Source organism: Bombina bombina, chromosome 7 (assembly GCF_027579735.1).
Source record: "Bombina bombina isolate aBomBom1 chromosome 7, aBomBom1.pri, whole genome shotgun sequence".
NCBI lineage: Eukaryota > Metazoa > Chordata > Amphibia > Anura > Bombinatoridae > Bombina > Bombina bombina.
The window spans coordinates 518,262,591-518,285,227 of NC_069505.1; positions in this window are offsets into that span (position 1 = coordinate 518,262,591).

The following is a 22,637-nucleotide window of genomic DNA, read 5'->3' on the forward strand; positions in this document are numbered from 1 at the left end:
TGAAAAGCTAATAAAATGCACTGAGATAAGAGGCGGATTTCAAAGGCTTAGAAATCAGCCTATGAGACTACCTAGATTTAGCTTTCAACAAAGAATACCAAGAGAACAAAGCAAATGTGATGACAGAAGTCAGTTGGAAAGTGAGGTGAATATTTTGCTTAACCCTTTGAGTGCTAATGACGGCTCTGAGCCGTCACAGAGTTTCTCACTCTGGTGCTAATGACGGCTCAGAGCCGTCATGAGCACTCTCCCACCTTGAGGGAGATCTGGGGGCTCCTAACTGCTCCTACCCCGGCGATCGTGCCTGTATGTTAAGTATAGGAGGAGGGGGCATGCTGCTTAGAAGCCTGTATCTCAGGCATCTAAGCAGCTACAAGACCCACTGTTGGAAAGGTAAATGCCTAACCTTTCCAATAGTGTAAGTCTTGGGGGTCTGTAAAAAAAAAAAAAAAAGTTAAAATTTTTAAAAAATAAAAATAAAAAACTTAGAAAATATTAGCACCCAGGTGGGAAAGTGCTTAGTACTCAAAGGGTTAAAGGGACATTAAAGTCATAATTAGACATTCATGATTTAGACAGAGCATACAATTTTAAACAACTTTCCAATTTACTTCTATTATTTAATTTGCTTCCTTCTTTTGTTACCCTTTGCTGAAAGATTTATCTAGGTAAGCCCAGGCGCAGCAAAGGACTTAGGTTCTAGCTGCGGATTGGTGGCTGCATATATATATCAAATCCCAGCAATGCTGTTGAAGCTCAGTGCGCCGGCAATTGCTAAACCTGTCACAACCCTAATTAACGAATCCTTGGTGTCTGGATACATACCCAAACTTTGGAAAACTGCAAGAGTAGTGCCTATCCATAAAAGTGGGGAGTTGACCTTGGTTTCTAATTATCACCCTATATCTTTGCTCCCAGTATTGTCAAAAATCTTAGAAAAATGCATCCATACGCAATTATGTGAGTATTACCAACAATCTAACTATCTGACCCCTGATTAATCAGGTTTTCGCCCGAATCACTCCACTACAACTGCCCTCCTAAAAGTTTGCAACGACATCCAAACTGGCATTGAACAAGGAGACCTAACTGGAGCTATTTTCCTTGATTTTGCAAAGGCCTTTGACACAGTAGACCATGACATACTACTGCTCAAACTAAAAAACTCTGGTATTGCTGATCGTCCATTAACCTGGTTTCGATCATATGTATTGGATTGATCAAAATATGTCTCCATTTCTGACCGCGACTCCCTCCCTCTCCCAATCACGTGTGGTGTACCCCAAGGTTCCATTCTCGGCCCCCTACTATTCACATTATTTATAAATAATCTGCCTAATGTCTGCAAATCCTCAACTGTACACATGTAAGCAGACGACACAGTAATCTATGCAAACAATTCCGATCTGCCGCAGCTTGAAGCAGTGCTCCAAGACCAGTTCACAGAGAAAGAAAAGTGGATCTCAAAAAACAAACTCTTCCTAAACACTGACAAAACTGTCACAATGATCTTTGGAACGGGTCCTAAATTACACAAATTACAAAATTCCCATCTTCGCATCAAAACAAAATTCAATTGCACGCTGACCGCAGTCCACTCTTTTAAATACTTGGGTATGTTGTTAGACCCCAATCTATCTTTTGGCCTCCACATAGAAAAACTTGCATCTAAACTTTATCCAAAACTAGGTGCCCTGTACAGAAACAAATCCTGCCTCAGCCCTACAGTAAAGGAAAAGATTGTACAGCAAATGCTGATGCCTATCTTGGATTACGGGGACGTAGTATACGCACCTGCACCGCAAACTCACCTTAATAAACTAAATACATTGTATAACTCGTTCTGCCGCTTTGTGCTACAATGTAACTACAGGACCCACCATTGTAACATGCTAAAAGAACTAAACTGGCTGTCGCTGGAATCCAGATGCACCCTCCATCTTTCCAGCCTTGTGTTTAAGAGCCTTTCTGGGAAGCTCCCACCCTACCTGAGCAGAATGCTCTCCCCTGCTATTCCCACCTCCTATAACCTCCGATCCAATAACAGCACATTATTTAGCTTGCCTCAATACAAAAAGAATGCAGCTCGATCCTCCTTTTCCTACAGAGCACCACCATTATGGAACGACCTCCCTCACACTTTAAAAACTTCCCCAAGCCTAATATCCTTTAAGAGATCCCTCTCTACATATCTCAAAACAGAATGCTCCTGTCATGGTTGATTAAATATTTCGTACCTGCACTATGTTAAATGTTTGCATATATTGTGTATTATTATTGTTTTTGTATTTTATTGTACCCTATTGTATCAATGCAATGTTTTGTGATCCCAGGACATACTTGAAAATGAGAGAAATCTCAATGTATCCTTCCTGGTAAAATATTTTATAAATAAATAAATATACCGATTGTCATTGGCTCACCCATGTGTTTAGTTAGAAACCAGTAGTGCATTGCTGCTCCTTCAACAAATGATACCAAGAGAAAGAAGCAAATTTGATAATAGAAGTAAACTGGAAAGTTGTTTAAGATTGTATGTTCTACCTAAATCATGAAAAAAAATAATTTTGGGTCCCTTTACTCTTTGTTGAACTTAGCAAAGCAGCAATACACAGTGAACACTGCAAAGGGTGTATAAGCCCCTGAGTCCAAACACTCCTCTTTCTTTACTGGAAGGAACATCAACAGCCTACATAGGGGTCGATTTATCAAAAGCTTTCACCCGCCTTTGAGCCCCTACGGCTGCAGGTTCTCACAAGAGAACCTGCAGCCGTATTTAACAAGCAGCGGTCATGAGACCGCTGCTTTCCTAACCTTTCGCCACCTTTAAGGTGGCAAAATTCAATCACCGCAGTCTAGTCCGACCGGGGAGATTGACAGCTCCTGCCCGTGCATGATTGGCTGTGCGCGGGCAGGAGCCCCTGTCCGCCTCAGCTTGATAAATCTAGCCCTCTTCAAGGGAACAGAAGGACGGCAGGAACAGGACAACCAATCCAGTGCAGAAACTGGAACGGTGTAATCATGTAGTAGTGGAACTGAATAAAACAATTCTGACGGATCAAAACGATCATGTTAGAAAGTAATTTGTCCAATCCCAAAAGCTTTTAAGTTGAAATAAATAAGAAAATAGTCTCCCAATTAGCATACCAACAGGAAAAGAATAAAAGAAAACAAACATCAATTAATGTGTTTTTTGTTTGTTTGTTTTTTTATAGAACAAATAAAGTACAGATAAGAGAAGGGAAATTTTCACCTACTAATTATTTGGTCACTGAGGCTTCATATTTTGCTTTTTTAACGTGAATTAAAAAAAAACAGAAGAAAAAACATGCTGTACTGGACGGAAATAGAAGGTACGAAAGTCAGACTCAGAAGACCAGTCTGCATCATTCATAATCTTGAAGAAAACCACCAGCCAAAAAGGCAGCAGAAGCATCCCAAAAGAAGCTGGAATACCAACCTCCCGAAGGATCCAACAAACCCAACAAGCAAGCGTAGGAGAGGAAACATAGTGAAAGGGAGGCACATAGGAAATCAAAAGCTGAGACTCTCCCGAAGAATGGAGAGAAGTGGTACGGTCCAAATAAGTGTGTAAACACGACAACACACAGAAATGAGGCTCCGTAGGAAAAAACAGGTAAGAAATAAATGAGGAAGACGTTTTAGTCCTTCAGCAGATAAAAAGAAACCTCATCCGGGGGGCGGAGTCTGGCCACGCTGGGACATGGCCGCTCAGTGAGGTTGCTCTGAGGGACCAGAGCTTCTAACGCAGCACTATTTTCACGTGGGAACAAAGGATAGACACCCAGGGGTGCCGGAATAACTGGGGAACTGAACCGCCACATTGATGAATCAAAATATTCTCCTATCTGCCTTCAAAACACGGAGCAAGTGAAGCCCTGCACGGATTGCGGTCGCCATCTTGCTTCCCAATGCGGTCTCAGCCATTTCAGCAGGACAAGGTTAGAGCTAAAGTGTTTATACATCACGTCTGCACTCTACAAATGTCGAATTTGGCACAGGTATATGACTCTAACTGTTTTTTTGAAGGAAGAAATAAGTAAAGTGGAGCCATAAAATGTATTGCACATAACGATAGGGAGCCCCTGCATATTCTCTCTTTACGGAGACACCAATCTCTCACGTTTTCTCCTGCAGATTGTTAGGGGCACCTTATTAATTACTGGACTGGGTATTACACATGCAGGGAACACCCTCAGTTCTGCAATCTTATAAAGAGGAAAAGAAATGAAACCTCAATATGGTCTGTCAGATATGCATATAAATTATACAATTTCCCGCATACAGTCTGGGTTTCATACAATAAGAGTTATAACTATTTCTATTAAATTGGAAGTCAATGCTTTACCACAGCAAGTTAATAAAGGAATAATTTGCACTGTTCCTTTCCCACTGCAGTAAAGATTTGTTGTGATTTTATTTTCTCTTTTTCTGCAAACATATTGCGAGGGTTACATCTAATACTTCTAAGTACACATTGCAGTGAGAATCTTGCTTGTTCTCAGCTCTAATTATGTCTTCCAGAAGGCAAACAAAACAGGATAAACCTATGAAATCACTGAACTATACACCTAAATCAGTCACAGACTTTTTCCATTCTCAAGATAAAGAAAGTAGAAACCAAGAATCATCACACTCAAAACAAGCTGACAAATCGCCATTGCCTGGGAGCAACATGGCAGACCTACAGCAAGACCACTTATCACAAATACTATCCAGAATAAACGATTTACCCTCTAAAAATGACATAGACTCGCTAAAAGATTTTATTAAGACAGAGATATCAGATTTTAAGAAAGACATAACTGATATTGGCAATAGAGTGGATAGTTTGGAGGCGACGCAAGACCTGACAACACAGGAAATAAAAGACATCTCTGACTCACAGGAGTAGCAATCTTTTCTAATTCAGGAATTGAATACCAAAATCGAAGACCTAGATAATAGAGGTCGAAGAAATCATTTAAGAATTAGAGGGATCCCTAAATCTATTGGTCCTCCCGACCTGGAAAACTACTTACAATCACTTTTTCAACACCTATCAGGGACTCCGGACTCTACATCCTCTATTCCACTCGAGAGAGCTCTGAGAGCAAAACCTCAGAGTCAAGCACCACCACGAGACGTTATTATTAAGTTCCTTAACTTTAAGGATAAGGACAATATATGGCAATGCTTTAGAGACAATACTAATTTCAAATTCCAGGACTGTGAGATACAGGCTTACCAGGACTTAAGCCCTCTCTTCAAAAACGAAAAGATGCTAAATTCATTACCTCCATTTTGCAGAAACATAATATAAAGTACCACTGGGGTTACCCCTTCGGTCTCATTGTAACTCTTGAAGGCAAAACTTGGATTTACAGAACTTTGAGTGACTTGGACTCTTTCTCTAAAGGTATCAATCTTACAATTCCTATACCCTCAACACAGGATGACACTTCAACTGCACTTGGGCTGACCTCTCGCCCGAAAGAGAGACGCCCAGAATGGGCCATTGTGCAACACAGGAGAAGAATCCCCAGACGGCTGAATCCTACGCTTGTCTCTAACTCTGATACCACTACGCGATCCCTCAGAGGGATTAGGAATGACGTTCACAAAACTAACCGCCCCTGGATGTACGGCCTATATCCTTTATTTAATTATTTGACGAATTACAAACTTTATATGTTTTACTTGCTATTCACTATTATGTTTTTTTGTTATTATTTCTTTAGATACATGCAGAATATTCCGTTACCATTGGTTAGCGGAAGAGTATACAGACTTTAACATTGTTTCTCACTTTTATATAATGGGACAAAATAATTGTGATGTTAGGGTTGATAACTAATTTTTCTTGACCCTTTGAGTGATCTACTTGAGTATTTATGTTTAAAAATTTCTCTCTCCCGAGTTAGGATACCTAGTTAAGTAGGTTTAATTTACAATACGTAGCCTAATTGTTTTCGTTATTAACCAACGTAAGTGAATTTAACTTAGTAAGAGCGACCACCCATTTCAAGTTCTTCATTCTTGAGTTTTACCCCTTTGTTACCCTCTAACATAGTGGAACCTCTGGTACGCAACCCCTGTCTCTATAACATGTTTACGTATCTCTCTTTTCATTTTGTCGAATCTTTCTTCTTCTTTCTTTACTCTTTGATTGTCACTATGTGATAGACTACAGTATCCTGATCAACAACCCATATAATCCATTTATACTTATGAAAATAAGACACTTCCAGTCACCCATCCCCCCTTATGGCAGATAATCAAAACAACCAAATCCGGATAATATCCATCAATGCCAAAGGCCTAAATTCTCCCTTTAAAAGAAATTCAGCCCTTTCTGATTTTAAACAACATAAAAGTGATATAGTTATGCTCCAAGAAACGCATTTTAAAAGGGGTAGAGAACCTCAAACCTTTAAATTTAAATTTGGCCAATTCTTTTATTCTTCCAATATCACTAAGACAAATGGAGTTGGGATCCTGATCAAAAATAATATTCCTTTCCAGGAGCTTTCGACTCACAAGGATAAGGAGGGAAGATTTCTCGCTGGCATAGGCAAACTGTATGGTAAGCTTGTAACATTAGTTTGTATATATGCACCAAATTTGCACCAGCACCACAACTTCAAAACAATGACAAATAGATTGCTTGACATTGCAAAGGGAGCCTTAATTATAGGAGGTGACCTTAATGTTCCACTTGAGCCTCACATTGACTGCTCTACACACTCATCGTCTATACCACCCAAACGCATTACTGCAATAAAACAGAACATGAGAGACTTGGCAATACACGACGTGTGGAGAACTCTCAACCCACTAACAAAAGATTATACATTTTATTCTGCACCACACAAGTTGTATTCTAGGATAGACTACCTATTCATGGACGTCACCAGTTTCTCATACATAATACAGAGCAAGATCCTCCCCTCTCTCTGTACGTGTTGCAGTCATATACCGACCCCCTGGCTCCTCAACTCAATTTCTAGATCACTTGGCTGCCTGGCTACCCTATTTCCTTTCCTCAGGCACCCCTGCCCTCATTCTTGGCGACTTCAACATCACCCTTAACAATCCCACTGCCTCATCTGCTAAACAACTTCTGCAACTCACTTCCTCTTTCGGTCTGTCACAATGGACTGATTCTCCTACTCACAAAGACGGTCACTCTCTTGACCTGATCTTTAGCTATCGATGCACTCTCTCAAACTTCTCAAACTCCCCTTTTCCTCTTTCTTACCACCATCTCCTTACTTGCAACATATCATCCCTTCCTACAACTCTCCCTCCTTCTACTCCTCATACCAAACTTCACAGAAGCATTATGTCTTTAGATCAGCAACAACTTGCTAATTCTCTTAAACCGCTCCTCACATCCTTCTCCTCCTTTCCTGCCCTGAACAATCTATCTGCCACTATAATTCCACCCTTATATCCGTCCTTGACAATCTCTCAGATTTTCTTCATTGCAAATTCATCTTGAACTCCTACTATTCTGCCCTTAATCTCCACAAGCAACAATACTTCTCTACTCTTATCTCTAATCTTTCTTCAAACCCAAAACGTCTGTTCTCCACTTTCAAAACTCTCCTCTGTCCTCCCCCACTTCCTAATACAACTTCTCTGTCAGCTCAAGACTTTGCCAGTCACTTCATTAACAAAATTGACTCCATCAGACATGAAATCAGCTCTCAACATAATTCCATTCTCTCCCCCCCCCCTCAAATGCTCTCACTCAACCACAACCTTCATAACCTGAAACTTAGTTCATTCTCCCCTGTTACTGAGGAAGAAGTTTCGGCACTTATACTGCGCTCTCACCTCACTACCTGTCCCCTTGACCCTATCTCCTCACAGCTATTCCCCTCCCTCTCTGCTACCCTTACCCCTATACTAACACACATTTTCAACCTCTCCCTCAGCACTGAACATTTCCCTCATCGATGAAACATGCACTGGTCACACCTATCCTCAAAAAACCTTCCCTTGATCCTACCTCCCCATCCAACTACCGCCCTATTTCCCTCCTCCCTCTTGCTTCAAATCTTCTCGAAAAACTAGTATATGCACGCCTATCCCATTTCCTTACGTTAAACTCCCTTCTTAACCCGCTGCAATCTGGATTTCGTCCCTATCACTCCACAGAGACAGCTATTGTTAAGGTCACCAACGACCTACTTACAGCAAAATCAAAAGGCCACTTCTCTCTGCTTATCCTCCTTGAACTGTCCGCAGCCTTTGACACTGTCGACCACCCTCTTTTGCTCCAAACCCTCCAATCCTTCGGCATCTGTGACACAGCCCTTTCGTGGCTCTCTTCCTACCTATCAAACCGTACCTTCAGTGTAGCCTTCTCTGGGGCCTCCTCTGCCCCATCACCACTTTCTTTGGGAGTACCGCAAGGCTCTGTCCTTGGTCCCCTTCTCTTCTCAATCTATACGTCATCACTAGGTTCCCTAATTAAGTCCCACGGTTTCCATTATAATTTGTATGCAGATGACACTCAAATCTACTTCTCTGCACCAGACCTATCTCCTTCCTTGCTAACCCGTGTAACTAACTGTCTTTCTCGCATCTCTTCCTGGATGTCCTCTCACTACCTCAAGCTAAATCTCTCCAAAACTGAGCTCCTCATTTTCCCCCCTTCTTCCAAAATCTCCACCCCCAATATCTCTATAACTGTCGACAACTCCATCATTACCCCTACCCCACATGCCCGATGTCTCTGGGTCACATTTGACTCAGATCTTTCCTTCACTCCTCACATTCAGTCCTTGGCTAAAGCCTGCCGCTTCCACCTTAAAAACATCTCCAAAATTAGACACTTCCTTACACAAGACACAACTAAGATTTTAATCCACTCTCTCATTCTTTCCCGCCTTGATTACTGCAACTCTGTCCTCTCTGGTCTCCCCACCTGCCGCCTAGCTCCCTTACAATCCATAATGAATGCCTCTGCCAGACTCATCTTCCTTACACGTCGCTTTTCATCTGCTGCTCCTCTCTGCCAATCCCTTCACTGGTTTCCTCTTGCCTCTAGGATCAAACACAAAATTCTCACTCTGACATACAAATCCCTCAACTGCACTGCTCCCCCCTATATCTCAGACCTTGTCTCCATATACTCTCCCTCCCGTCCCCTTCGCTCTGCTCACGACCTCCTGCTCTCCTCCTCTCTGGTTACCTCATCGCACTCCCGTTTACAGGACTTCTCCAGACTGGCTCCCATCTTGTGGAACTCCCTGCCTCACCCCACAAGACTCTCCCCTAGTTTTAACAGCTTGAAGCGCTCCCTAAAGACTCTACTGTTCAGGGATGCATACAACCTATGCTAACCTTACTTTATACCAGTTCCACTCCTCCATTGCTATCCCCTGAACCCCCTTAAGTCCAGCTGTCTCTAGATCACCTTCTTAAGAGCTAATTACAACAGTGCAACTCTTGGCAGGGCCCTCTACCCATCTGATCACTTTAATTGTTTTGCTGTACTACCCTCTGTTTACAGCGCTGCGGAATCTGTTGGCGCTCTACAAATAACCGATAATAATAACATGCACATGGTCAGATCACTCCTTTATGAGTTGCAACCTAAACTGGCCTAACACTTCCAGACCAGCATTTAATTGGAAATTTGACCCACTTTTGTTAGAAGACCCATTAATAGCTGAAAAATTGGGGAAATCCATAGCTGAATATTTTGAACTCAATACCACAGATGGACGATAGAGTCATGTGGGAGGCACATAAGAGTGTCATTAGAGGTGAATGTATTAGCCATAAAAGCTTTCAAATTAAGCATCAAAGAGCTAGATTAGAAGAAACACTAAAGCAAATAGCCACCCTAGAATCTCATTACAAACAACACCCAGATGATGAACTTATATATACTGAACTCTGTAATAAAAGACAAGAAATGAACTCTCAACTTCTCCACATATATAAGCAAAAGGCACTCCACCTTAAACAATTGTATAATGTTATAAACGAGGATATTCTGTTTTTACAACAATCTTTAGAGGCCACAATAGTACTATTACCCAAAGCTGGGAAGCCCACAGACCAGGTAATGAACTATAGACCGATTTCATTACTGAATACTGACTCAAAGATATTTGCCAAGATATTGGCAAATAGAATAGGTCCTATTTTGCCCCACCTGATACATGGGGACTAATTTGCCTTTGTTATAAATAGGGAGGCAAAAGACAATACCATTCAAACCCTTCACTTAATTCAACACGTGCTTTCTTCTGACTCACAAATAGTACTCATATCCACGGACGCAGAGAAAGCGTTCGATCATGTAGATTGGACGTTCTTACACCAAACCTTGGAGAGATTTGGATTTGGCAAAGGCATTTTGGGGAAATTTTTTGCATCACATAGCGACCCAAGTGCACGTATTCTAATTAATGGTAATCTTTCTGCCCCCTTCTATATAAAAAACGGTACCAGGCAGGGATGCCCTTTATCCCCCCTGTTATTTGCTTGCGCCATAGAAATCCTGGCAATAAAAATCAGAGAGAATAAAAACATCAGTGGGTTGAACCTTCAAAATTACACATATAAACTTTCGCTATTTGCGGATGACATTCTGTTCACCTTGTCATCACCCAGCCAGTCAATCCCTGAACTGATGAAAGAATTACATGCTTTCAGAGTTATTTCCAACTTTTTAATTAACCAGTCAAAGTCTGAAATCATGAACCTTAATTTGACTCAGGAAGAACTTTATCTTACAAAACAAATTTGCCCCTTTCGTTGGCAATCCTCCTCTATTAAATACCTAGGGATTTTCTTGACCCATAAGCAGACAGACTTACTAGACCTTAATTATGACACCCTTAAAAAGAACATTATAGCAGACTTAAGTTCTTGGAGATCTAAACACCTTAGTTGGTTGGGAAGGATGGGGACAATAACTATGAACATATTACCCAGACTCTTGTATATTTTTCAGACTATCCCAATCCCCCTCCCATCTTCTTACATAACCTCCTTACAGAGAATAATTAATTATTATATTTGGGATAGAAAACACCCCAGGATCAATAAAAAATTAATGACCCTCCCTAAAGAGTTGGGGGGACTAGGAGTTCCAGACTTGGAGAAATATAGACAGGCGATTTTCCTACAGCGTTGGTGGACTGGAACACTAATTATCTTGACAAAATTTGGGTGAGGATTGAACATCAGTTACATCAGAGTCCTCATCTGGGTTCTTTGTGTTGGTTGGATGACTCTGAGAGACTGTTAATGTTGGCTGGTAATTACATCACGGTGAAAACATATAAAATGTGGAACAGATTACTAGTAAAATACCCCCTGCTCTCCTCTGTGCCCTCTCCGTTGACCCCTCTGCTGGGAAACCCGGAGTTCTCCCCGGGAGTGGGAATAACTAAATTGGACCCCCTGGACAGACGGAGCAATCTTCCATTCTATGTTTTATCAGAAGCAGGCAAAATGCACACTAGGCTGAAACTCTTAGAAAATGACCTACATATATTTAACAATTGTTTTTTTTTTTACTTGTAAGCACACTCATTCCTTCAGAGCCACAAAGGAAAAAATTATTTGTTAAAAGCCCCTACTAACTTCGAGAAATTGTGCATGACAACACAGCCACTTAGGCACACTCTCTCTATCATATAGCACGTTACAACAAGTGCCACTAGGCATGGATCACCACTATATTAAAAAATGGGAATCGGAATTGAACCTTAATATAACCCCAAAAGAGAAACACATGATATTTAAAAGGACAATGAAAGCTTCTACATCTGCTAGGATCCTAGAAATTAATTTTAAAATACTACATCGATGGTACTATGCTCCCACACGTTTAAAGACCCTATATCCCCAAAGATCTGATCGGTGCTGGTGTTGTGAAAGAGAGATAGGCAATATGGGACATATATGGTGGAAATGCCCGAACATTCTTCCTTTTTGGAGCGATGTTATAAGTCATACAGAAAAGATGTTGGGAATCATTATTCCACAAGATCCGCTAGTTTGGCTTCTAAATAAGCCTCCCAGGCGACTACTGGCAACACATTTGGCCATACTCCAAATTGCATCTAATAGCGCAAATATCCTAATTGCACAACTTTGGAAACAAACCAACACCCCAAACATAGCACAATGGATTGACACTATACATAAGACTGTCCAATTAGAGGAATACCACTACATGAAAACATCACGCATAGACTTCTTTCATGAGATTCTCTTTATTTGGGAAGACTATATACATAACAAATATGGTAAATGAACTGCTTTCAAAAGATTAAAAATCTGTGTCTGGATGGGTGACTGGATAACATGAATTTTGGGATTCTCAATTTAGATGACAATCCATCTTTCTTCTCCCTCTTCTCTCTCCTTCTTCTTTCTTTTTCTTTCTTTTTCAATTCTTTCTTCTTTAAAGTTAAAAACCAGATGAGGTTATAGTCTTTGTCAATGGACATGTTTTTGATTGCCATCTTCTGTTGTAATTTTGCTTACTTGTGACATGATCTTGACCATGTAATGTGTTCAATTGTATGATTTACTTTACCTCAATAAAAAATATTTAAAAAAAAAATAAAAATATAAAATAAAAGAAACCTCATCCAGTGTAAAACACAAAGAGTTAATGCTCTGTCGTGAGAGACATAACGAAAAGAAACTAGACACAATAAAAGTGTCAGTTTAGCCAACAACTGTTTCAACAACAGAGAAGAATATGGCAGCCAAGCCCATAAAAAGGCAAAGACAAACTAAACATCCTACAGGGTAGAGTATCAGAGTTCAGAAGGTTACGGCTGACACCAAAGATCGGCTCTCCAAAAGAATTGGAGAAACTGACGGAAGGAGGAGAAATGAGGATGGTCAGATAAGCATCCTTGAGATCTAGAGGAATGCACCAGTCTAAGGGAAGGAGTAAATCCCAAACAAGATGGGTACCCTCAATCTTGAACTGTTGGTAGCAAACGTAAAAATGTAGGGCTCTCTGGTTGATAACCAGCCGATAGTCTCTGGGTTTCTTCTTGACTAGAAACATATTGTTGATGAAGTCCAGAGTCACAGTTCTTTCTACTGCTCCCTTGAGTAAATTTTTGTGAAGTTCTTTGTCCCTGTTTTTTTTGGTTGTAAAGTATGGAATTGGGAACCCGAAGTTGTAAAGGTGGGCATGCGAAACCCCTGTACATGTGCCTATTACACCTGGGTAAAGTCTAAAAACTCAGTAGGTACAGAATGTTAATAATCTTTTAGACACAAAAAGGTTTTGAATAATAATCCTTTTACTCATATAAAATTCATCAATAGATAAAATAAAAATGGCAATCATACATATACTTTAGACAATTAGATGTGAAAAATAAATAAAGCCTATACGCTAAAAAATGTCCTTTTACTCTTAGTTCAGAACACATGTGTGGACATAAACTTTTATGCCGCTATTTGAAAAAGTCTCATATAGATCCTTAAATTCCCTCAAAGCAAAGGAGAGCCCACTCGTTATCTTAGTGAGTCAAACTTGTAGCCAAATCCAATACTTGGATATTTGCAAACTACCGGTAATTGCTTAGTGAAATAATGCTTGTAGAAAAAAACAAAGCGCAAAACAGCCGTGTGAAGAGAGTATGGATTAAAGATAGTGGCATTGCTGGATTCTTTTCATTGATCCTTGAAACGGATAAAGAACTGGCTTACTACAAATCACATATTGTGCCAATTTGCAATTAAGCTACTATGTTTGCCAATTTTCTTTCAGCAAGAATACCTTTTGATTATATATTCATTAGAAGACTGTGCAGTTATTTGGGAGTAATGTTTATACGCTTGTTCACATTATTTTCAATTTTGTAAACTGCTTGATGTATAATGGTGTGTTTTTTTGCATATTTAGATAATTGATATTTTACATATATAGAAACATAATATTTTGCATATTTGGATACACAATCTCTTATATCTAAATCATATATAGGGTGCAGACTAAGCGCTGAAGTGTTTTTTTGTCCTTTGTACTGCTAAGTTTACTTTCTTTCTATTTAGCTGCAAATAGTCTGCACCGATGTCTGACAATTTTGGAAACACTGTCAATAGGGAGAATAGATCTAGGGACCTCAATTTATTAGATAAAAAATAATGAGATATTAAACCGTTGCACTGAGGACCCAGAAGTTCTTTTTAAACAACTAGAAAAGTTTTTGGAAAAATAATTTTGAAGGACCTTATTCTTTTAGAAAATTATATTTTACATAATGTGATCCCTAGGGGTTTCAGACTTTTCAAAAAAACTGCCTTTGACTGAGAGAAAGTAGAATATACTACAGAGTGGGAAACTGCACTACATGATTGCTCATTAAAAATAATCAAAATACTTATAAAATATAGAGAAAATACATTAGGTGGATATTGACAATACTATTGAAAAAATACAACCATTTAAAATAGATAGGAAGTGGATCAGTCACAATAAAAGCATTCAAAATAGAATTGAACCATTAGATAAATAATTGCTTATTAGTAAACAACATAAATTAGTAAGGGATATACATGATTTTAAAGAAAATAAAATTTATACCTATAAAAAACCACATAAACAGGGAAAAGAAATTGGAAATTTCAACAATAATTATTATAATCACAATCATAAGAATCAAATGGATAATAGGACTGAATCAGTCAAATTGAGTGTAACATCACATGATAGCACTCTTTACAACAAAATACCTTATAACAATAAAATTTACAGGTCAGACAACAATAGATATGATAATAGATCTTCAAACCAGGCAAATTCTAGGAAGTACACAAGAGGGGAGGTTTCACACCAACAACATCCACATCATGGCCACTCCCATAGGAGTACCCCCAGGAAAAATAGCTATTCCCCACATCCTTGTCAAGATACCCCGTATATATACCCCCAATGGAGACAGAGAAATTATAAAGAAGATAGGAACCCTCAACACAATACAGGGGGAAATCACTACCAAGGGTCAATTCCTACTCATCAGAACAGATACAAACCTCTTAATGAGAATATAGAATATGATCATAATCATGAATGGGAATCAAGGGGAGCAAGGCCTAAGGAATATAGGGATAGTCAATCACTATTTTTAGAGGTAAGACATCAGGAGACGGAACCTTTTCCGAGAGTACCACTGGGGAACTTAGAAAAACCCAGACCCAGGTCTCTAGAACAAGACGAGGGAATAGAGGAGGCAGACGAATACAGACAATTAGGGCGAAAAAGGAGGGACTAGACCGAACCAATAAAAACATTTTTAAACTAGCAAAAATTGAGCTAGATCCCAATGACATACGTTTACTCAACAAAGGGCTTAAATTTCCCCCAAAAGTGAAACCAAATAAATTGGAAATATTTGAAGATGTTCATAAGGTCATTAGGAAAATTGCTTTAAAAAGATATTTTTTTAAAAATCCTATCAATCGACCCATTGAGAATCCCTGTCATTTAGAATATAGAGATTTAAATACTCTCAAAATTCTTAAAGATTTAGAAAATGATACCACTAGGGGAGATTCTCTTGTTGACCTGAATCTTACAGAGCCAAATGGAGATTATCTTTTAGATCTATCTATACATGAAACAAATATGGAAATACACCATTCCAATTTTAAGGGCAAATCACTTTTAATCCCATAGTTTCCCAGGGAGAACAGATTTCTATGTTTTCAAGACTTGTGTTGGGGGACATAGAAAAATCCTTCAAAAAAGAAGAGTCTTTTATTAACAAACACAATGATAATCTCACTATTCTGGAAAGAAAATACCTAAAAAAGTTGGCAGATGACAAGAATATAATAATCCGTTCCGCCGATAAGGGCGGGGGTGGTAATCCAGAGCAGAGAGGATTATGTACAGGAAGCTATGAATCTTCTTAATGATCAAATCACATATTAAGTAATTAAAGACCCTACTGACGGCTTTGTGAAGGATTTAGGAAAATTACTCAATATGGCCAAAAATGATAATATTTTTACTAATGAAGAATATAGATTTCTCTTTGTACCACAACCCAAATACGGTAATTTTTTACCATTTACCTAAAATCCAGAAAGATCCTATACACCCCCCAGGTAGACCTATTGTATCTGGTATTGGATCTTTGTGTGATAATTTATCTAAATATATAGATTATTATTTACAACCCATAGTAAAGAATACCTGGGCATATCTCAAAGACACTCCAGCTGTAATACACGTTTGAAGGTATGGAATGGAAAGAGAACATGAGTTGGATTACATGTAATGTATCCACCCTCTATACCTGTATCCCGCATGATCTGGGGGTACAGGCAATAGAGGAAGAATTATCCAAATGGACTATCCCTGAGGTACATAAGCAATTCCTATTGGATAGTATTAATTTTGTACTTACACACAATTATTTTGTTTTCAAGGGGAAATACTACTTGCAGACCAGAGGCACAGCGATGGGGACAACTTTTGCCCCATTCTATGCCAACTTGTATGTGAATTCCTTTGAAAACAAAAACAAAAACTGTATATTTGGAACAATAATCCTTTTATTAGTAAAATTCTCTCTTCCATCCCCTCCTTTTCTTGTCCTGATGATTCCATCTGCCACTATAACTCCACCCTTACATCGGTCCTCAATAACTTGGCCCCACCTACCATAGCTCGGAAAACATACACTCATCCTCAGCCCTGGCATACTCTTCTGACACGGTACCTACGCAGATGTTCCCGTACTGCTGAGCGACACTGGAGGAAATCTTGGAGTTCTGCTGACTTTCTTCACTATAAGTTCATCTTGAACTCTTATTATTTTGCCCTTAATCTATATAAGCAACATTACTTCTCTACTCTTATCTCTACTCTTTCTTCAAACCCAAAACGTCTGTTCTCCACATTCAATACTCTTCTCCGCCCACCCCCACCTCCCACCACAACCTTTCTCTCAGCCCAAGATTTTGCCAGCTACTTCAACAACAAAATAGACTCCATCAGAAATTAAATCAGCTCTCAACATACTACCGGTCTCCCACCCCCTCAAAAGCTCACAATCATCCAAAATCCACATAGCCATAAATTTAGCTCTTTTGCCCCTGTTACAGAGGAAGAAGTTTCTGCCCTTATACTATCCTCTCACCTCACTACCTGTCCCCTCAACCCCATCCCCTCACAACTACCCCCCTCCCTCTCTTCTACCCTTACCCCTATACTCACACACATCTTCAACCTCTCCCTCAGCACTGGTATAGTTCCCACATCTCTTAAACATGCATTAGTCACACCTATCCTCAAAAATACTTCTCTGGATCCAACCTCCCCATCCAACTACTGCCCTATTTCCCTACTACCTCTTGTCTCAAGGCTTCTAAAAAAGCTAGTATATGCACGTTTATCCCATTTCCTTACATTAAACTCCCTCCTTGACCCACTGCAATCTGGATTTTGCCCCCTTCACTCAACAGAGACAGCAATTGTTAAGGTTACTAATGACCTACTTACAGCAAAATCGAAAGGCCACTTCTCTCTACTTATCCTCCTTGATCTGTCTGCAGCCTTTGATACTGTCGACCACCCTCTTTTGCTCCATACCCTCGAATCCTTCGGCATCTGTGACACAGCTCTCTCTTGGTTCCTTTCCTATCTGTCTAACCGTACCTTTAGTGTAGCCTTCTCTGGGGCATCCTCTGCCCCGTTACCTCTTTCTGTTGGGGTACCGCAAGGCTCTGTCTTCGGTCCCCTTCTCTTCTCAATCTACACGTCCTCACTAGGCTTCTTAATAAAGTCCCACGGGTTTCATTATTATTTGTATGCCGACGATACCCAAATATACCTCTCTGCAGCAGAACTATCTCCTTCCTTGCTAACCCGTGTCACTAAACTGTCTCTCTCATATCTCATCTTGGATGTCCTCTCACTACCTCAAGCTAAATCTCTCCAAAACTGAGCTCCTTATTTTCCCCCTTCTTCTAAAATCTCCAGCCCCCCATGTCTCTATAACTGTTGATAACTCCATCATTACCCCAACTTCACATGCACGATGTCTTGGGGTCACACTTGACTCAGATCTTTCTTTCACTCCTTACATTCAGTCCTTGGCTAAAGTCTGCTGCTTCCACCTTAAAAACATCGCTAAAATTAGACATTTCCTTACACAAGACACAACAAAGATTTTAATTAACTCTCTCATCCTTTCCCGCCTCGACTACTGCAACTCTATCCTCTCTGGTCTCCCTAGCTGCCGCCTAGCTCCTTTACAATCCATAATGAATGCCTCTGCCAGGCTCATCTTCCTTGCACGTCGCTCTTCATCTGCCGCACCTCTCTGCCAATCCCTTCACTGGCTTCCTCTTGCCTCCAGGATTAAACACACAATTCTCACTCTGACACACAAAGCCCTCAATTGCATTGCTCCTCCCTACATCTCAGACCTTGTCTCCAGATACTGGGACTGGCTCCCATCTTATGGAACTCTCTGCCTCGCTCCACAAGAATGTCCCCTAGTTTTAAAAGCTTCAAGTGCTTCCTGAAGACTCTACTATTCAGGGACGCTTACAACCTACACTAACCTTCCACTGCTATCCCCTAAAACCCCATAGCATGTAAGCCTATGTGCCCAGCTGTTTGTAGTTCACCTTCATAAGAGCCGACAACAACAGTGCAACTCTCAGCAGGACCCTCTCTCCCCATTTGATCCCTTTAATCGTTTTTTATATACCACTTATGTTCATAGTGCTGCGGAACCTGTTGGCGCTCTACAAATACCTGATAATAATAATAATAAAAGTTTACAAAACAATCATCATGCATATCCATATAATTTTTAGATTTAATACTTTTTAATGAGCAAAATACTATTGCAGTTAAAACATTTAGAAAACCCACTGAAAGGAATGGTTTTATAGAGGCATCTAGTGCTCATAAAAAATGTTGGATTGACAATGTGCCATATAACCAGTTTCTCTGAATCAGGAGGAACTGTGCTCATATGTGTAATTTTGAAGAAGTATTTTTAGAAATGAAATTTATATCAAAGGGTTAAGATAAGGACAAAATAAAGGAAGCTCGAACTAAGACGCAGTTGAGTGATAGAAATAAATTGATACTTCCCAAACAATACAATATGACTAAAAATAAGCATGGGGGAGGAAAGGAATGACATTCAGGGTTTATTACTTCATATAATGAGAGAACAGGTACAGTTAGGAGTATTCTCAATAAAAACTGGCCACTTTTAAAAGCAGATCTCCTTTTAGGACCTCATCTGGGGGACAAACCCAATATCACTTTTAAAAAAGGCAGGAGTCTAAAAAATATCTTAGCCCCTAGTAAGCTGAAAACCAAACAAATTAGTGTTCACCAAGAGGGAACTTGGCTTTCAAACTGGAAGGGTACATTAAAATGTGCAAAACCGAGATGCAATATCTGCTATTATATAAATAGATCCAAGAATTTCAACAAATGAGATAAAACAGATACCTTTGAGATAGGCTTTAAAAGTAATTGTGAATCTACATTTGTAGTTTACCTTTTGGAGTGTGGATGTGGCCTACTATATGTGAGCCGCACGAAATGGCAAATCAGACGCAGAGTAAATTAACATGTTTATGGACCACCACAATAGCAACCCAGCCCATTTAAGAGTACAGGTTATAGTTTGGCTACCACCAACAAAACATAATCGATTATTGGAGCTTAGAAAGCATGAGACTTATTGGATCCATAAATTAAAAACGTTATATCCATTGGGCATGAACATCGATATAGATGTGGCAGCTTATATGTGATGTATAAAGTTCACAATCTCATGGGGGATATAGGTCAATTTATGGCATTAGCTCTTTTGTAGTCTTGTCTAGTAAAAGTAAAAAAAGAATTTGTCCCGCATAGACCAGTGACCACTAAATATTTTTTTTAAGTAATTGTAAACTATTTATTTACTATTTTGGTCCAAAAAATCCTGTAACTATTTATTTTTTCACATTGATATAGTGTTTTTTATGTTTCCTTTATAATTTTTACATATAGTTAGAACTGGTACTAGTTTTCTAAAGGATTAATGATCTTTAGATCAATTTTTATTGATATTTAGTCTAGTGTGTATGGAGTTTTTTTTTATTTAGATTAATGTATACATAGTTTAAAATAATACCTATCAATTGTTCATTTTAGGGTGGTAGAGTGCTTTTAATGTTTTCAATGTTGTTTCCAATTATATATGTACTTATGAAAATAGACACTGGCCAATTGATTTTTGGGCACATTGATCTTAATATATAAAATTTTGAACAACATTTATATGTTGTAGCGAGGTATAAGGAATATGCAGATTAATTTCTATATATGTTTATTCAATATGATAGAATATTGTCCAAAGAGACAATCAATAACACTGCAAAGTGTGTTACTTCTAGGGGGCGCAGACAACCCTAAATAGCATACTATACAGTATAATGGCGATAAAAATATATAATCACAAATTGTATGAGACTAGAAATATGTAATACTATTTGTATATAGAAGGAATCATATGGATAATCAAATATTGATATGATAAAACATATAATCTAGATAAATGACCAAAGATATATAAAAGTCCTGAAAAAGTTCTTATCTGTATATACTGTCTTCTTCAGCGATATCCTATAGATAATCAATGCCCCAAATGGGGTGATGGTAGTCCCATAGGATGTATGTGATCAGGAACACCGATGATCAATAGTCAGGGACCCAGATGGTCAATGGAGTCAGCTGCTTTGTCAGGACAATCAAGATCTAGGAACAGGTTTTCTCTGTGAAGGAAATCACAAAAAGACAACGGCGCCTCCTGGTGTAATAAAGTTGATACAGAGAGATGATAATATTATCAAAAAGGTACTCACAAGTGGAGCAGCACCCAATTGTGCTAAATGAGACAGACTGGGATCTCACAGTGTCCCAGCTCACTGACACTGCAAAGTGACTGGTATCACCAGCGTCCTCCTGGACCGATAAAGCTCAGATTCTCACACAAAGGTTTATGTAAAACCAAAATTTAATAACAAAATAAAAATCTCAGTGTCTGATAACACTTAGATATTAAAAATACAAGCAACGCGTTTCTCAGAATGCTGTCTGTTTCATCAGGCTTCAAAGTGTATAGCATACGTTATTTGATATTGTATTTTTCTAAAATTGTGGCAATTTATTGCACCCAAAAAACTTGCAATATGCTATTGAGTTTGTTTCCATCATTTGAGTTTAGGCAGAATGTTAGGTGAGATTAAATATTATATACAAATGCATGTTTTTTATTTTTATTTTTAAATGTAATATAAATAGTTGGTCATTTGGTTTGTTACGCTTTCACCATACACACCCCCTGAAACGATTAGTTCAATACCGACCAATAGCGTATGTTTCACGGACACTCCTCTGGGGGTGGAGCTATGTACTTACGGCTTCATAAGGGAGACCCATATAGTTTACTGATATACTATTAAATCCTCTTGAAAAAGCCCAGCGGCAACCGGGAGAAACGCGTTGGGGTTATTAGGATAGCTGTTCCCTTCTGAGGGATATCCTCACAAATTGCCTTATCGGAACTTGCCCATCCAGCGACCGGAACTCCAGTGGGAATCCGGATACCCCTGAGAGAAAGCCGGTACAAGGAAAACATCTTTCAGCTGTTCTCTGTGACTTTTTCAGCAGTTCCGTGTGGACACAGTCTGTCTTTTAAGGTGTTTTATATATGCACTTATTGTAAGTACATTTTTATTTGCGTATATTTGTTGTTGAATAAATCTACACTTGAATCCGTTTTGCTCTTTGTTTTTTTCTACAAGCATTGTCTGGATTTGCAGCCGCGTGAAGAAAGCATGGTTTGAAGAGAGCGGCATTGCTGGATTCTTTTCATTGATCCTTGAAACGGATAAAGAACTGGCTTACTACAAATCACATTTTGTGCCAATTTGCAATTAAGGTACTGTGTTTGCCAATTTTCTTTCAGCAAAAATACCTTTGGATTATATATTCATTAGAAGACTGTGCAGTTATTTGGGAGTAATGTTTATACGCTTGTTCACATTATTTTCAATTTTGTAAACTGCTTGATGTATAATGGTATATTTTTTGCATATTTAGATAATTAATATTTTACATATATAGAAACATAATATTTTGCATATTTGGATACTCAATCTCTTATATCTAAATCATATATAGGGTACAGACTAAGCGCTGAAGTGTTTTTTGCCCTTTGTACTGGTAATTTGCAAATATCCAAGTATTGGATTTGGCTACAAGTTTGACTCACTATGATAACGAGTGGGCTCTCCTCTGCTTTGAGTGATTTTAAGGATCTATCTGAGACTTTTTCAAATAGCGGCATAAAAGTTTATGTCCACACATGTTCTGAACTGAGTGTTCCAAAGTAAAAGGACATTTTTTAGCATATAGGCTTTATTTATTTTTCACATCTAATTGTCTAAAGTATATGTATGATTGCCATTTTGATTTTATCTATTGATGAATTTTATATGAGTAAAAGGATTATTATTCAAAACCTTCTTGTGTTTAAAAGATTATAAACATTCTGTACCTACTGAGTTTTTAGACTTTACCCAGGTGTAACAGGCACACT